Source organism: Artibeus jamaicensis, unplaced genomic scaffold (genome assembly GCF_021234435.1).
Source record: "Artibeus jamaicensis isolate MK-2021 breed Jamaican fruit bat unplaced genomic scaffold, CSHL_Jam_final contig_867, whole genome shotgun sequence".
Lineage (NCBI taxonomy): Eukaryota > Metazoa > Chordata > Mammalia > Chiroptera > Phyllostomidae > Artibeus > Artibeus jamaicensis.
The window spans coordinates 931,227-948,573 of record NW_026521995.1 but is presented as its reverse complement, the minus strand read 5'-3'; the positions used below and the strand labels follow the sequence as shown (position 1 = coordinate 948,573).

At 40.4% G+C, this 17,347-nt stretch overlaps 1 pseudogene; it reads left to right on the top strand.

Annotated features, from left to right (window-relative positions):
- The first annotated feature begins 3,303 nt into the window (after positions 1-3,303).
- LOC119050897 (forkhead box protein K2-like) lies at positions 3,304-5,567 on the top strand (annotated as a pseudogene).
- The last annotated feature ends 11,780 nt before the right edge of the window (positions 5,568-17,347 follow it).

The window sequence follows — 17,347 nt, the reverse complement described above, 5'->3', positions numbered from 1 at the left end:
CTGCCTTGTGCCGATCTGCTGTTGAGAAAAAGAGCAACTATTTACAGTACATGTTGGCGAACGATGTATGCTTCAGCTAGAAAGGGTGAGAGTTCACCATTCTGTTTATGGGTTTTCTTACATTGCTAAGGCTGTATTGAATGCTCTAAACAGAATCCTTAGATTTTTATTCTTTATCCTCAACCCATTTAATTGATTTATGACAATCAATCACATGACTGATTCAAACTGAATAAAAATGTATTCAAAGAATACATTAAAAGGAATATATTATAATAAATTACTTAATATTACATAGATGTACCCCCTCACTTGAAGCAAATTTAGATTTATAAAATAAGTAAATAATAGGTAATTGCTTTCTTTTACTGAAAGGCTCTTTTCTTTTTCAAGATTTTATTTATTTATATTTAGAGAGAAGGAAAGTAGGGAGAGAACATGGATCATGAGAGAAACATTGAGCAGTTGCCTCTTGCACACCCCCAACTGGACACCCAGCCTGCAACCAGGTCTGTGCCCTGACTGTGAATTGAACTGGCGACCATTCAGTCCACAGGTCCACAGGCTGGCACTTGATCCACTGAGTCACACCAGCCAGGGCATCTCTTTCTTTTTTCCATATGAAATGATTCATCCTCAGAGTTCTCTAAATATTCATAAAGTATAATTAGATTTCAAAAATTCTTTTCCAAAATGTATTTTGTGGAATATATCTAGTGAATCAAATGAAGTTGGTTATGCTAAAGACTTTTAAGTTGTTAACAAGGGAGAGCTAATCATGTTATGTAGTTTAATTAGCTTCCAAAACCACAGTACTTGTGGGTGGTACCCAAGGACACTGATTTTAAAACATACATCATATAGGAGACAAAATGTCTTCTAGCCAAGGAAATAGTTATGTAGATTGGAGTAGAGACAGGGAAGAAATGCTGAGTCTGAAGGTCAGTAATAATGCAGATGCAAAAGGAGGCTTGTCTGTGGTGGGGTAGAAAGATCCACCAGATTTCTCACTCTCCCAGTCCTAGTTCATATTCATGGACAGTGTTCAGATAGCTACTTTGCTGTGCTGGTACCTTAATACCAGGAAAGGAAGTGCACTGATTTAGGGGGAGTGGAAATAGCTCTCATAAGTTGTTCAATAGACATTTGCTAATATCTGTGTATTAATAATGTCAAGTTACTGGATGGGACAGACTGTTGGGGACAAATTCTGCATATCCAACACAGAGAGCTTCTAGTGGTCAACAAAACTTCAGATGAGGAGTTTTCAAACTTTCCCACACATGGCACATTCAGAAAGTGATAATATTTGTAAACCACACTGAGGTGAACTGAAGGAGATTTGGGGGAGTCAGAATGGGCCTAAGTGAAAAAATTATAATGTTTTCTTTTATAAGTCCATAGTTGTGATAAAGAAAATGTAAAACATTTACAAATGAAATGGTCTCACATTTTTTAACGAAAAAGTTGAGCCCTGGCTGATGTGGCTCAGTAGATTGAACACCTGCCTGCAAACCAGAGGGTCACTGGTTCAATTCCCAGTCAGGGCACATGCCTGGGTTGCAGGCCAGGTCCCCAGTAGGAGGTGCATGAGAAGCAACCACACATTGATGTTTCTCTCCCTTTCTTTCTCTAAAAATAAATAAATATGATCTTTAAAAAAAAGAAAAATTGGGTTTGCTTCTGTGAATATTTTACACACACACACACACACACACACACACCTGATTTATAGCTTGAAACTGTCACAAGTAATTTCTGATGAGAACCCATTCATATTTTTTACTGTCATCTTGGTCAGAAATTAGGTTACATGAATAGAGGGGCAAAGAGCAGACTATCACTCCTTCTTTAGTGAATGAAACCTGCGTTCTTGCCCATTATCAGATAATTTGATCTTTTGAAATCTTACTTACTGGTAGTGTGGCTGCCTTTCATTTTTTTTGCTTAACTCCCAAATAAATGCACTGCTATTTCAGAATCGTTAAACTTTATAAACTTCTATGGGAAACAAGTTTATGCACAGTTCTTTTGTTTTTAGTCAAAGCACCATTTTCCAAAGTTAGTTAGGTCAACTCCATTTCCCCCCATCCCTTTGAGAGAGGTTACGACATACTTTTTATTTTATTTTATTTTATTTTATTTTATTTTATTTTATTTTATTTTATTTTATTATTTTATTTATCTTTAGAAGGGAAGGGAAGGAGAGAGAAAGAGAAATATCAATGTATAGTTGCTTCTTGTGTGTCCCCTGCTGAGAACTGGCCCCTGCTGGGAACTGGCCTGTAACCCAGGCATGTGCCCTGACTGGGAATCGAACCATGATCTTTTGGTTCTCAGGCCCGCGCTCAATCCACTAATCTACACCAGCCAGGGCACGACATACATTTTTTATACATTTAATCGTAGTCTGCATTAAATCCCAGGACTGTCCAAAAAACACAGTACTGGTTAGTTTTGTTTAATCTGCATACATTAAAGTGAACACCCTGTGCTGTTAAGTTTTATGGGTTTTGACAAATGCATGGCATCATGAACGTACCACTGCAGTACCATATCAGTTCCATCGCACTCTCCCTTCCAAAAGCCCTGACAACCACTAATCTGTTTTTATCCCAACAGCTTTACCTTTTCCAGAGTCTGTAATAAGTGAGATCATATTTTCTAGCCTTTTTAGTTTGTCTTCTTTTCTTAGCTTTGGGGGCAACTTTGCCCAAAAAGTCCCCCCATCTGACATGGCTGAAAGTGGAACTACCAAGACACTATCTGCTTGGGGAGGAGAGGTAGCCGATCCCTCAAAGGGGAAAGGCCAAGAGCCCCTTCCTCAAGGGGCTTTTACTGGGTTCATTTGCACAAGAATACAGGTAAGGATCAAACAATAGATAGTTTTAAAGAACTGTGAGGGCTTATTCTCAGTCAGGGTCAGATAGCTAAAGAGCCATAAAACTTTGAGGAACCAAAATCTTTCTTGGACCCTTATCATTTAAATGAGAGCACTCTAAACAAAACAGGTTTCACAGGATTTTACATATTCTTTCTTAGGCCTGATCACCTGGGGAACACACCCTTTTCAGCACAGGGCTGCACCGCCTTCCCCATCATAGGGTTTTTTAGGCTCAAGTGAATTAGAGCCAGAAAGTGCTTCTCCCAGACAGAAATGGGGACTCAGGCTATGTCAGAATAGTTGGAGCATGAGGGTCCATCGCTCCCTCTTTGTCGCAGCCCCTGGAGTCCTTCCATGATGGCCTCCCAAGTGATTGTGTCTGCCTTAGGTTGCCCCTCCTCTGAGGGGTCATACCCGTCATGGACATCGACCATGCTTTAGGGGTCAAGGGAGTAAGCTGAGGCAGCGTTTGCTACCAGAGACAAGCTTTGTCTCCTCAATGGCTCACATTCCGGAGGTAAGTCACTCAGTCTTAGTCATGGGAGGCAGTTATAATTCCTGAAACCAGTCAGAGCGGTTCCCAACATGTAGCAAAATAAATTTAAGATTCATTAATTTTGTTATGTGAGTTAGTAGTTCACTCCTGGCATGTGTCCTGCCTCTCACCACCACTGGTCACTAGCCTGCACGCTGCCTTGTTGGGTCTCAGCTCCAGAAAAGGCCAGCCCACTGAGGCGAGTCGCAGCAAAGTCCAGGCACTCCCTGGAGCAGGCAGGCCTCCCCTGGCGGCTACAGTGGCAGAGGCGGAACCCGCAGCAGGTTCCTGCTGGGCATCTGGGCTGTGACGTGCCTCAAGGGCTGCGAGTTCAAATACCTGATGAAATAGTGCTCTGTGACCAGCAGCTACAACTGGTCACAGGGCTAGGTGGATGTGAGTATCAACTGGAGCTTCATCTTGAGGTGCCACCTGGAGATCTTCACGCCCCCCAGTGGCAGCCCTGTTGCAGAGGCTCCCGAGCCCTCCGTGCAATCAGGGCCAGATGCCAGCTGCAACTCTACCTGCACTGCCTCTGCAAGACCGGTGTGTTAGCTGATGGTGTTCTAGAGGCTCAGGGCAGCGCCACTGCAGCTGCCACGCGTGTGCACGTTCAGGTTCCTGAGCATGATCATCAAGATCACGTTCACTGCCCTGTCCATCTCCTGTGGGAAGAGGGAGCTGCTGGAGATGTCCTCATCCCCAGGCAAACAGTGCAGGCCCACTTCTCGCCCCTGACCATCAGCATTCCAGACTCTATGGCCCACCACCTCAGCCCCCTCCTTCCCTCACGGGGACCATCAGTGCTGCAAACTCCTGCCCATCTGGCCCCCGGGGAGCAGGATCTCCAGGGTACAATGGGCTATGTGATACTATCTGACCTCAATTTAATGGCTGACATCTCGCAGCCAGAAAATGAAAAGGAAACTTCAGGTAGAGACAACCCAAAAGATGACTCAAACCCATCTTACTTCTATGCACAGTTAATCACACAGGAAATGACAATGGCTCCTGATAAACAGCTCACCCTCAATGGAATTCTTACACACATCACTAAAAAGTATCCCTACTACAGGACTGCAGACGAGGGCTGGCAGAATTCAACTAGCCACAACCTCTCTGAATTGTTGCTGTATCAAAATGCCACGTTCCCAGGGAGAGCCAGGCTAGGGATCCTTCTGGAGAGTAGAACCCTGCATGGGAGAGCAAACTGGTGGAACAGGCTTTCGGGAACTGGGGGCCTCGGGGGCGTGCCCTGCTTCAGGACCCCCCTGGGGCCACTCTCCTCCAGCAGTGTGCAGCCTCTCCTAACCCAGCCAGAGTGCTGTCTGCTCACTCCAGGAATACCCAGACCTCCGGGAGCCTGTCCTGGGAGAGCTCCGCAGCGCCTTTGGAGCCAAACTGGCAGTCATCCAGGAAGCGTGGTCTGCCCAGAGCGCACCAGGCTTGGGCTGTCTGTCTAGTCAGCCCAGGTTAATCCCAGCACCTACACTGTCCCCGCCCCCATGACCACCTCGACCTCCCCGCAGCCCTTCGTGCAAAGGGTGCTCCTCGTCCACCTGATCCCAGCGGTGTCCCTCACCAGAGTCGCTGGGCAGGCCATTGTCACACAGGTGGCCATGCTGCCTGCCCCCCAAAGTCAGAGCTGCAGGACCATGGGGATAGCTGGGAGGGTAAAGTGAAAGTGTAGCCTATTCCTGCAATGAGCCGCGTCTTCCAGGCAGTGCAGAGAAGCCAGGTGCAGACAGTCACCATCCTGCAGCAGGTGCCTCTTGATCAGTACCAGCTGCTGATCAAAACTGTCACACAGAACGGTAGACACCTGGTGCTGGGGACACATGCATCCGTGTTGGCCTCCCTGCCCACAAAGCGCCAGAACAGCGACCAGTGGGAGCAACTAAAGCTGAAGTGCGTCAAGATAGAAGATGATGAGACTACTGTCATGGCCCTGACCGTGGACACACCATCTGCAGCCTGAGGGAAAAGGGTGTCCAGAACCGGAGTCAGGGAGAGCTTTCCTTCTTTACTGTCAACTCCAGTGCCCAAAGGAGACACCGCCTCTCCCCGAGACTCGCGTCTCTCCTTGGCCAGAGGGCCCTGCCGTTGGACTTGACATCAGCACTGCAAGTAAAATCCAGGTGGCCTTAAAACTCCTACACACAGAAGTCACTCAGAACTTTAAAACCACACAGCCTGGTTCCCACAGTGATTCCCCATCCAGCACTCATCTTTTAACTCTGAGCAGACTCTCTGTCCTTCTGAGTGAGGACGCGGCCTGGTGTGAGCAGTTGGTTTTGGATGGGCCTTGCTGGAGGGGTCAGTGCAGGAGGCGCCCCACCACGGGAGGACCCCAGAATCCGGCAGATGAGACAGGATTACAGACCAAAATCCCTCACAAATATAGATACAAAATCCTTAAGGGATATCACCAAATCAAATTCAGTTTTATGTAGAATGGTAATACATAATGACCAAATAGAGTGTATTTCTGGAATGCTAGGTTGGTTCAACATTTAAAAATAAGTTCATGTAATGCTACATATTAATAGACTGAAAATAAAAACCATATAATCTCAACAAATGGTGTTGGGAGAACTGGACAGCTACGTGCAAAAAAATGAAACTTGAGCACCAACTTACACTATATACCAAAATAAATTCAAGGGGGATAAAAGACTTAAAATATAAGCTGTGACACCATTAAAGTCCTAGAGGAGAACATTGGCAAGAAAATCTCAGATATTCAGCGCAGCAACATTTTTACCGATATGTCCCCTAGAGCGAGGAATATAAAGGAAAGAATAAATGAATGGGATCTCATCAAAATAAAAGTCTTCTGCATGGCTAAAGAAAACAGTATTAAATTAAAAAGACAACCCACTGTATAGGAAAACATATTTGCCAATGATACCTCAGACAAAGGTTCAATCTCCAAAATATACAAAGAACTTACATGACTCCACTCTAAGAAGACATCTAACCCAATTAAAAAATGGGAAAAGGACTTGAACAGACACTTCTCCAAAGAGGACATACAGAGGGCCCAGAGACACATGAAAAACTTGCTCAGTATTGCTAGCTGTCAGAGAGATGCAAATTAAAACCACAATGAGATACTACCTCACACCTGTCAGAATGGCCATCATAAACAAAGCAACAAATAAGTGTTGGAGAGGTTATGGGGAAAAGGGGACCCTAGTTCACTGTTGGTGGGATTGCAGACTAGTACAACCACTACAGAAAACAGTATGGAATTTACTCGGAAAACTAAAAATGGGTCTGACTTTTGACCTGGCAATTCCACTGCTGGGATTATATCCTAAGAACCCTGTAACACCAATCCAAAAGAACATGTGCACTCTAATGTTCATAGCAGCACAATTTACAATACTGGAAGAAACCTAGGGGCCCATCAGTAAGTGAATGGATCAAAAAACTATGGTACATTTACACAATGAAATTCGATGCAGCAGAAAGAAAGAAGGAGCTCCTATCCTTCATGACAGCATGGATGGAACTAGGGAGCATTATCCTAAGTGAAATAAGCCAGGCAGTGAGGGACAAATACCATATGATCTCACGTTTAACTGGAACATAATCAACCAAAGACCTACAACCAAGATTGCTCTATCCAGCAAAGCATTCCTTTAGAATGGAAGGGCAGATAAAGTGCTTCTCAGATAAGGTCAAATTCAAGGAGTTCATCATCACCAAGCCCTTATTATATGAAATGTTAAATGGACTTACCTAAGAAAAAGAAGATAAAAAAGATGAACAGTGAAAGGACAGCAAACCCACAGTTATTAACAACCACACGTAAAACAAAAGCAAACTAAGAGGACAGTTAGATCAGGAGCAGAGCCACAGAAATGGAGATCACATGGAGGGTTAGCAACAGGGGAATGGGAGGAGGAAAGGAGGGGAGAAGGTATAGAGAATGAGTAGCATAGACAGTGGGGAGAAAATAAACAGGGGGAGGGCAAGAGTAGTGTTGGAAATGTAGAAGCTAAAGAACTTATGACACACAGACATGAACTAAAGGGGGAAAGGTGGATGGGAGGGGGTGTGCAGGGTGAAGAGGAATGAAGGGGGGGAAATGGGACAACTGTAATGGCATTATCAATAAAATATATTTTAAAAAATAAATATATAAATAAATAATGACCTTGGACAATTTTCAGTTTAGAAAGTTGTTTTGAAAGACACATGGTATGATTTTCTTCAAATCAAACATGAATGGAAGAAAATAAGTACCATGTAGTCAACTCACAGAACTTGATAGGTTGAAGGAAACTGAGAGAAGCTCAGGAACCTCCCAACAGCACTGGGGCGTCATGGTTACAGATGCGAGCTCCAGTCCAGCCCCGCCTCTCATGAACTGTGTGTGTTTAATGAAGTTGCCGAATTTGAACAAATTATTTTATTTTTTTCTTCATCTCTTTAATGCGAATTATAATGTCCAACTCATTTCAGTTGTTTTATGAATTATTATAAAATGAAATAAAACATAATAAAGTTCTTGGTGCCTGGCACATAGTTAACACTCAGTAACTAAGATTTAAACCATGGGAATCCTTTAGACTCTGCCACACACACACACACACACACACACTAAGTAACTACTTACATATGACACTTTAATGCACTTGGAAGCCCCTGTCTGCTCAGGTCTAAGAAAGCTTTGCAGAGAAGGTCACTGTGGTATCCCGACATATTTTATCAGCCTGGCTGCTCTCCTTTTGACATAATTTTAAAACATTACAAATTCTCTTATTTTTTAGTGCATTCTGGGTTTGCATTACCTGTCTTTGCTGCAAAAGGGCAATATTGCCATATTATTACTAGAAAGTGGACTCATGAACACAATACTTGATGACAAACACTTTCTGATTAAAATTAGAATTAAAAGACTATTAATCAATGGATATATTTGTCCAAGACACTTTTTTGTAATTTTATCACGTGTCACTGCTATTGTCCTCTGTATCCTGATCCTTGGGGAGACACATGGAGACTTGAGAGACCATCCCAGTCCTAGTGTCAACAAAGTCTAGCTCCGCCTCCTCAGTTCACAGCAGCCCAAGGCAGCTTGGCAATTACCAATGGCCCCGACCTACTATTTTTCCCAAGGGTCTCTCTGCCTTTCCCCTGTTCCGACTTCATGCTAAAAAGTTGACAGAATAGTATTAAAATATCTAATCACTCTTCTATCTTGTAAATTCTAGTACTTTAAAACAGTATGCTACAATTTAAGGTATCTGAACTTGGAATGTGTTACAAGGTACACGTCTTCAAAGTGTACGCAAGGTTTGATATACAAATTATAAACGAAAACCAGATTTTAAAAAGGGATATGTAACTGCTTGAGAAAATAAATTTTTTATATCAACTAATGGCAGTTTTGCATTTATATATTTCCTGAAAGCATTGCTTCCAAAGATTTCTATTTTGCTCCCATTTATGAACTTTTTATGGAAGCATAATGCACATACAGAAAAGTGCACAAAAAGGTACAGCTCACTTACTTTTTGCAAGTGAACACACCATGTAACCAGCACCAAGATCAAAAAACGAGACATGAGCAGTCCCCCAGAAACCCCTCTGGACCCCCAAGGACTCCAATATCATCACGTGATGGGACCAGTATTTGAAACATGTAAATGGAAGCATAATGTGTATTCCCTTTTGCCTGATTTCTGTTAACAGCACATTTTTGAGATTTAGCCATACTGTTGTGTATAATTACGACTTTTTATTGCTGTATAACATTTCCATGTATGAAAATACCTCAGTTTACTTGTTCATTCTAGCACTGACAAGCATTTTGAGTGGTTTCCCATTTGGGATATTATAAATTGTGCAGCCATGAACATTCTAGTGGATGTCAGAGATTTTTATTTTCATTAGTCTTTCCTCTGCTGGCTAAAATGGGTAATAAAAGGGACAGAGAGAAGGATGTTTGGTATACAGTTAAAACAGAAAGCTCTTTTTGTTTTTCTTAATATTCTTCTTGTCAAAACACACAAGAATTATGTGCATATATGGTTTCCTGATCTCCATTCCTTCTCACGAAAAGGAACACTAGCTAAGAAGATGGCTATAGGAAGATATGGCTTAAACAATCAATACAACTATATTCTGCCTGCCCCAAGTATTCCCATGTCTGACTGAAAGTCTGTTCATGATGCTGTAACACAAGGCAAACTTCCTGTGGAATGATTGCATTAAAAATTACTAGCAGAAATGACCTTAGAAGGCAATGTTTAGTATAAGGCAAGATATTCAGCAACTAAGAGTAAGGCTCTGGAGTTAACTGCCAGAGTCTGAATTCTTACTCCGTCTATCACCCACCATCCACGATCTGAGGCAAATTTCTTAACCTCTATGTACCTACTGAGGATGTAAGGCTATGCACTTCACAGAATATCCACTTGATATCTACTCATAGAAGTGAGGGAAGGTTAGATCAGTACAGGAAGCTTAGAATAGTGCCTGGCACCAGTTAGGAACTTCGTGTTGTTATCATTAATGACATGGTTAAGGGCTCTGTCCCTCCTTCTGCAGAACTACAGAAGGAAGCAGGTGATCCACTGAAATACCTAGAGGCCTAGTGTGTAACCGTCATGGTTCATGGTCAGGTCTCTGACTTTATGGGCATGGCAATTTTATTCTTAGTATTTCAGAGGCAATTGAGCTTCAGTGGGTAAATCACAGTATCTAACCTCACAAGAGACTATGACCTGGCTCTGGAATATCAATGATTAAGTATCAACTGAACATTTATGTTAATGCGTCAGCAACTTCTCTCCCTAGTTAGGTGCTTATGGGGATCTAAGCCTGGTGAGTATTGAATCAGAGCAACACACAATAGCAGAACCTACTTCCTCACCTGGGCAACCAAACCCAGTTCTTTGGAAGACTGGGATGTCTCCTGGGGCTTGTTTTTCCAGAACCTTCTTCATCAGCTTCACAACTCAACCTTTAACTTTTTGTCAGAGACTACTGAAACTGCCACAGACTTTTTCTAGAAAGAAAGCATTATGGGAATTTATTTTCCAGTTTTCCTCCCTCATCACAGATAAACCACCATGGATAAGAAATACAGTGTGAATTCATAAATAATATACATATATAAAACTGCATAAATAATTGTGAGCTTGCTCACCTTGTTCTAAACATCTGTTACCTTGAATCATGTTGTAAAGCAAACTAGAAGCCAAACAAACTAGCTGTTTTCATGTTAATTTTCACACTTTTTAGCATATTTTAACTGCTATGTAGTCTCTACTAAAAGTTCTTACTAGAGTGGTGCAGTCTACTTCCTTCTGTATCTGTTCCTCTTTTCCTGTGTAATTGGTTCCTCATGGTCTGAGACCAGTGATGTGGTCCATACCTTCCAATAAAAATCAAAAAAGGCTTTGGACTTACCAGCACTGTAAAAATCATTTAGGTGTCATGATTAATGTACCTGTCATTGTGTTTAACTTTGTGACTCTGTGTTCTTTATACTTGTGCTAATTCATTTAAATTTATAATAATTAGAATTATATTAATTAACAGTAACAATTGATAAATAAAAAAATCAGTTCTCTAGGCACATTAGTCACACTTCAAGTGCTCAAGTGTCACCTGTGACTATGACTGCCACTGGAGAACGCAGAATCAGCGTTTCCATCACCAGAGTCTTGTCAGACAGCACTGTTCTAGACAGTCTTGTTTTTACCACAGACATATAAAGTGTCCCTATAAGCCTATGGCCTCTCTAATTGACTGAGCTTGAAATTCACAGCTAAACCAAAATGGTTGCCCTTTCTCTTTTCTCTTTGTAAATAATTTTGGTTCATCATTTATTTTGCTCAGTGTGAAATTATAATTTCACAACCAGCTTGTTGGTGACTGATTGTTTCTCACAGGAAAGAAGATGAGATGTGTAATTACGATGCAGTATTATTTATTTAGTTGTGTTAGAGCTATCATTTTATTCTCAGTGCCTTTTTTAAAATTTATTTTAATTGCTGTTCAAGTACAGTTTTCTGTCCTTTACTCCCATCCCGGCTCACCCCCCCCAGTGCTCCCCACCTCCCTTCCATTTCCACCCCCTTAGTTGTTGTTCATGTGTCCTTTATACTTGCTCCTGTAAACCCTTCTTCCCCTTTCCCCTGAAATTCCCTCCCCCCTCTCCTCTGGTCCCTGTTAGCCTGTTCTCTATTTCAGTGTCTTTGGTTATATTTTTGCTTGCTTGTTTGTTTTGCTGTTTAGGTTCCTGTTAAAGGAGAGATCATATGGTATTTGTCTTTCACCACCTGGCTTATTTCACTCAGCATAATGCTCTCCAGTTCCATTCAAGCTGTTGCAAAGGGTAGGAGCTCCTTCTTTCTTTCTGCTGCATAGAATTCCATTGTGTATATGTACCATCATTTTTGGATCCATTCATTTACTGACCGGCACCTAGATTGCTTCCAGCACTCGGCTATTATAAATTGTGGTGCTATGAACATTGGGGTGCATAGGTTCTTTTGGATTGGTGTTTCAAATGAGATAACACTTTACACCAGTCAGAATAGCCATCATAAACAAAGCAACAAAGAACAAGTGTTGGAGAGGTTGTGGGGAGAAGGGGACCCTACGTCACTGTTGGTGGGATTGCAGACTGGTACAACCACTATGGAAAATAGTATGGAATTTTCTCAGAAAACTAAAAATGGATCTGCATTTTGACCCAGCAATTCCACTGCTAGGATTATAACTCACTGTTTTTTTAATAAAAAATTTGCTATAATGCTGTGGGCTCTGCAGGAGGAACAAATGCCATGCCAAGCTTCCCCTCTCTGCCAAACGTCGGTGCTCCTCCTCCTCCGACAGCCCTTCAGTGCAAACACTCACGGTCTCAGTCTGCGCTTCAAGCTCCTCAGACACCAGATCACCTTTTCCTTAACTAGGACAGCAAAATACTGAAGTGTTTTCTAAACCATTGAAGGATAAAAAGTACATCCTATGGTTGTTGTTTAAGTGTACTTTCGTGCACCCTACTGCTTTGAGAATTGTAGTCATTCAGTGGAGATCATGACATACCCATGTTTCAACATAGCATATTCTTCCCATCCTTATAAAATCAGCTTTAAAAATACTGAAATGTCAGAGGGCTCTGAAGTGAGAGTTCTAAAATGGAAGGGAAATTTGTTGTGAACGGGAGTTGGTGGAGCAGGTAATCTTCCAGATCGCTAAAGAAACTATCTTAAGCAGTAAAGCTGATCCAAGGCTGTGGTTCTCAGGGGTTCTGCACAGGGGCCAGGGGCCTTATGAGGGTAGGATGGGAACTGTGGACCCTCTCCCCACAAAAATGCACACAAAAAGTTTTGCACCCAATTTCAGTGGGAGAATGTATCCCTAGAGCAGCCCACCGATGGTTCTGTGAATCTCTGAGAAACTTCTCTCCTTACATCAACAGACAACACACAGCTAAGGTACTTTAGGCCAGAATCATAAAAAAGAAGTTTCTGGAGGTACTTTACAGATGTTTATTGAGTTTCCATTCCCAGATTTAGTCTAGGTAATGGAGATAGAGAAAAACATAGTTCTTTGCCTAAAGAAATTAATTCATTTATTGGACCAATATTATTCTATATCCTGGGCATACACATGAGAATAAAACAAAGTTCAGGCCTCAAGGCAGCAGCCATTCTAGTTGGGGAAACAATCCATTAACAAATAATAGAATAATTCAGGTAGTGATAAGATCCATACAGAAAAAGTAGGATGCAGGATGGAGAGTAATGGGATCTGCATCACTATCAATAGGATCTACTTCAGGGAAAGCCTTCCCAGGGGAGTGACACTTGAGAAAGACTGAAACAGAATGAAGGAATCTGCTATGCCAATATCTGGCTAAGAGTATCCCAGCCTATAGCAATAACTAAGACTAGATTTAGTATATCTGAGGAAGGCCAAGGAGGTTGGTGTGCCTGGTGATTAGTAAGCAAGGAATTGGGAGGTGAGTCTCCAAGGTGGTGGGGTGGTAGGGTCATCTAGGACTTTTTAGGCTATGTTACGGAGGTTGGGTTTTTTTCCATAATGTACAAATGTGGGTATCCGCTGGAAGGTTACAAGTAGAAGAGTACCAATAACTAAGTTATATTTAAAACAAAAAATAATTATATTCTACATATGAGTGAAATCATATAGTATTTATTTTTCTCTGACTTATTCACTTAGCATAATGTTCTCCAGGTCCATCCATGCTGTCACAAAGGGTAAAATTTCCTTCATTTTTATGGCCAAGTAGTATTCTATTGTGTAAATGTCCCATAGTTGTTTTATCCAGTCCTCCACTGCTGGATATTTGGGCTGCTTCCAAATCTTGGCTATTGTAAATAACACTGCAATGAACATGGAGGTACGTATATTCTTTCAAATTAGTGTTTTGGATTTCTTTGGATAAATTCCAAGAAGAGGAATCATTGGGTCAAAAGGCAGTTACATTTTCTGAGGTGTCTCCATACTGCTTCCCACAGTGGCTGCACCGATCTGCCTTTCCACCAATGGTGCACAATGGTTCCCTTTTCTCTGAATCCTCACCAACATTATTTGTTGATTTATTGATGACAGTCATTATGACAAGTAAGAGGTGATATCTCATTATGGTTTTAATGTGAATTTCTCTGATGATTAGTGATATGAGCATCTTTTCATATGCCTAATGGCCATCTGTATGTCCTCTTTGGAAAAATGTCTCTTCAGGTCCTTCACCCATTTTTTATTAGATTGTTTGTTTTTTGTGATGTTAAGTTTTATAAGTTCTTTTCTATTAATGAACAAACTGAATGAACAAGCAAAACAGAGACAGACTCATGGATAGAGAACAGACTGATAGATCTGGGGGTGGAGGTTGAGGCAGTGGAGGGGTTGAGCAAAAAAAAGCAGAAAGAACTCGAGATCATGGACAACAGTGTGGTGATTATGGGAGAAGCAGAGTGTGTGGAGGTGCAAGAGAATATGTGAAAATAAATGATGATGAAAAAAATAAATAAAATTACATTAAAAGAACACAAAAAGATCATTTTAGCTACAATGTGAAAGAAGAGTGAAAATTGGAAGACCAAGTTGGAGGCTATTACAGAAGGAAAGCTGGGACCAGGGGTAACTGTGGAGAAGGTAAGAAGTGGCCAGAGTGAGCACACAGTCTGAAGGTGTATTTGATGGAATTTGCTGATGGATTATATGTGGGGTGTGAGAAAGAGAGTAACTGAGATATTTCTAGCTTCTTGGACTGGACAACTTTGTCATACTAAAGTGAACATGTAAAATAAAGAGACAGTGCAGTGTGTTAAGTGCCATTATATAGAAATCTGGAGGAATGTAGCTGTGGGATAGGAAAGAAAGCTCAAAGACTTTCAATACCCAAACTATCATGAATAAAAAGTAATAGAGAACATATTCAGAAAGATGGAGAATTGGCTATTAAATAAACCAAGCTTCTATAAATTTAAATAAACTTAACTTCTATGGTTTTCAGTATTATTTTATTACTTTAATTCTCTAGGAATAAAATAAAACTATCAAGAAGCAGTAGGTGGCATGGGGGTCACTGATGATGACATTAGTGACAACTACTTTGATGACTCAATGAGAGTGAAAGTCAGATAGATGTTCACCAGGGATTCCAGTGGGAAAATGAAGAAAAGTAAATAGTTCCTAAGCTTTTTGACTCTGAAAGGAATGATTGGGTAAAATGCAAAGAAAGCAAATACTAGTGTTCATCTATGGCTTGGGCTTTGTAAAATAGAGTTGATGAAAAGATAGAGAAACAAGGAGAGTTAGGGTTTGGCAGGAGTGTTATTAAAATAGTAGGTCATAAAACCTGAGTAGCGTAAGAAATGAAGAAGTGAAAAAGCTGATGAAGTGAAAGTAGAGGGAGTAAATGGATGGGGATCTCAATGAAACTGAAGGATAGTTGTAGTGGAAGTAGCTGAATGATGAAGTTGTATCTTTCATCATGTGGTGGTTGGCTACCAAGAAACCCTTAAAGTCTGAACATCATGTGTGCTAAGAAGGCAGAGTGGGCAAAGAAAAATTGGTGGGATATCAAGCATAGTAGTAGAAGACAGAGTGAGTGATAGGTGGATGCTATTGATTCAGAATCAAGTAGAAGAGACAGAAGAGAACTTTAAAAAGTAATGAGAACATTTCTGCTTCTGAATAGGATATAACAGAGGTGGGTAGCAGTAGAGCATTTCTCTCACTATGACAACTATGGAAAGCAGATGGATTTTAAAATATCACAGAAGAGCCATAGAAAGGCAAATTAAAAAGACTGATAGTACCAAGTGTTGGTAAGGATGAGGAACTCTTATTTATAGTGGGTGAAATGTGAATTGAAAAATCACTTTAGAAACCTGTTCAACAGTAATTGCAAAAGGTAAACATATGTCTATCTTACAACTAAATTTTATTCCTCAGCATATGCCCAAGAGAAATGAAGGCATATATCCACAAAAAGACATGAATAAGAGATATTTATTGTAGCCTTATTCATGACAGCCTCAAACTGGAATAAAAGAAGCCAAACTAGTATATTCATACAATGGAATACCATATAGCCATAAAAAGTATGACTTAGTAAAACAAAAATGTCAATGGATCTCAAAGACAGTATGCTGATCTACAGAAGGCAGATGTGAAGGAATGAATGTTGCATGATTCCTTTTATATGAAGTTCAAGAACAGAAAAACTAAATGATGATTTTTTTAAACTCAGAATAATTGTTATCTTTCTGGGAGGGTTTGGGGGAAGGAATGTGAGGAAATACTTGGGTGATAAAAATGTTCTGTATCGTGGTGAGAGAGGTATTGTATTCTAAAAAAATCCAGTGGAGGAAATATGAGCCAGTATAAAGAAATTGAGTAGATTTTGCTTTTTAACCAAATCTGACCATCTTAATCAAGTTTATTTACCCTATTGATGTTTAATTTGATAACTGATATATTTGATTTACTCACATTATTTTACAATAATTTTTTGATTTTTCTTTGCTATATTTTTATGCTGTCTTTTTTGTATTTCCTTTCTTCCTGAGTTGAGCAACTTTTTTATTAACTTTTTTTTTGTAATTTGGAACTTCTACTACTCATCTGCAGCCTTTAAATACACGTATCTAATCTATATTTTTCTATTAACATAAAAATAAATAATAACCAGGCAACAGTCCTATTCTCTTTGCCAAAGTTACCTTAACCTGAGTTTTGAGCAAACCTAGAACCTAGCCTTTTTTTTCTTAGAATGTGTCATTATTACTGCAGGAATTGTTTCTTAAGAATTATATTATGATTCACAATGTCATTATCATTCAGTTTAACTACAATATATATTTCACTGCATCACTCTACCCCTATTGTTCTTATATTCTGCCCCCCCCCCCAATTCTGGCTGAAGTATTTGCTGAGTAATTTGAGCATATAGTTGATATACCTGTTGAGTCTGTGAATATAATCTCTAGTGTCATCATTTTATTTCTTCTGAAAATTGTTAATTATCCTCAATAGAAAGGTGGGTGAAGGGAGGGTTTAGTTCATTTGCTGAAACCTCATTTTTCCTTATTATACAGTTTTATTTCTGCTTTCAGGTATATATTTTATATTCAGTCAAGATCCTATCTTATCACTATAAATACATTTATTTCTATTTTAAACCTTTCTAGTATTGTTTCCCCTTTTAAATATTCTTTCTCAACTCAACCTATTCCATTTTATCCATTTTTCAAATGATATCTAAAATTCTACCACCTCCATGGACCTTTCTTCATTTACCCCAATCCATATTAATTCTCCTTCCTCATCACAACATTTACTCTCTGCCATATGTTTTTGTATTTCCTAGAATGCTAGAAGTTTATATCTGGAAGAGATCTAAGAAACGTAACCCAACTCTCTAA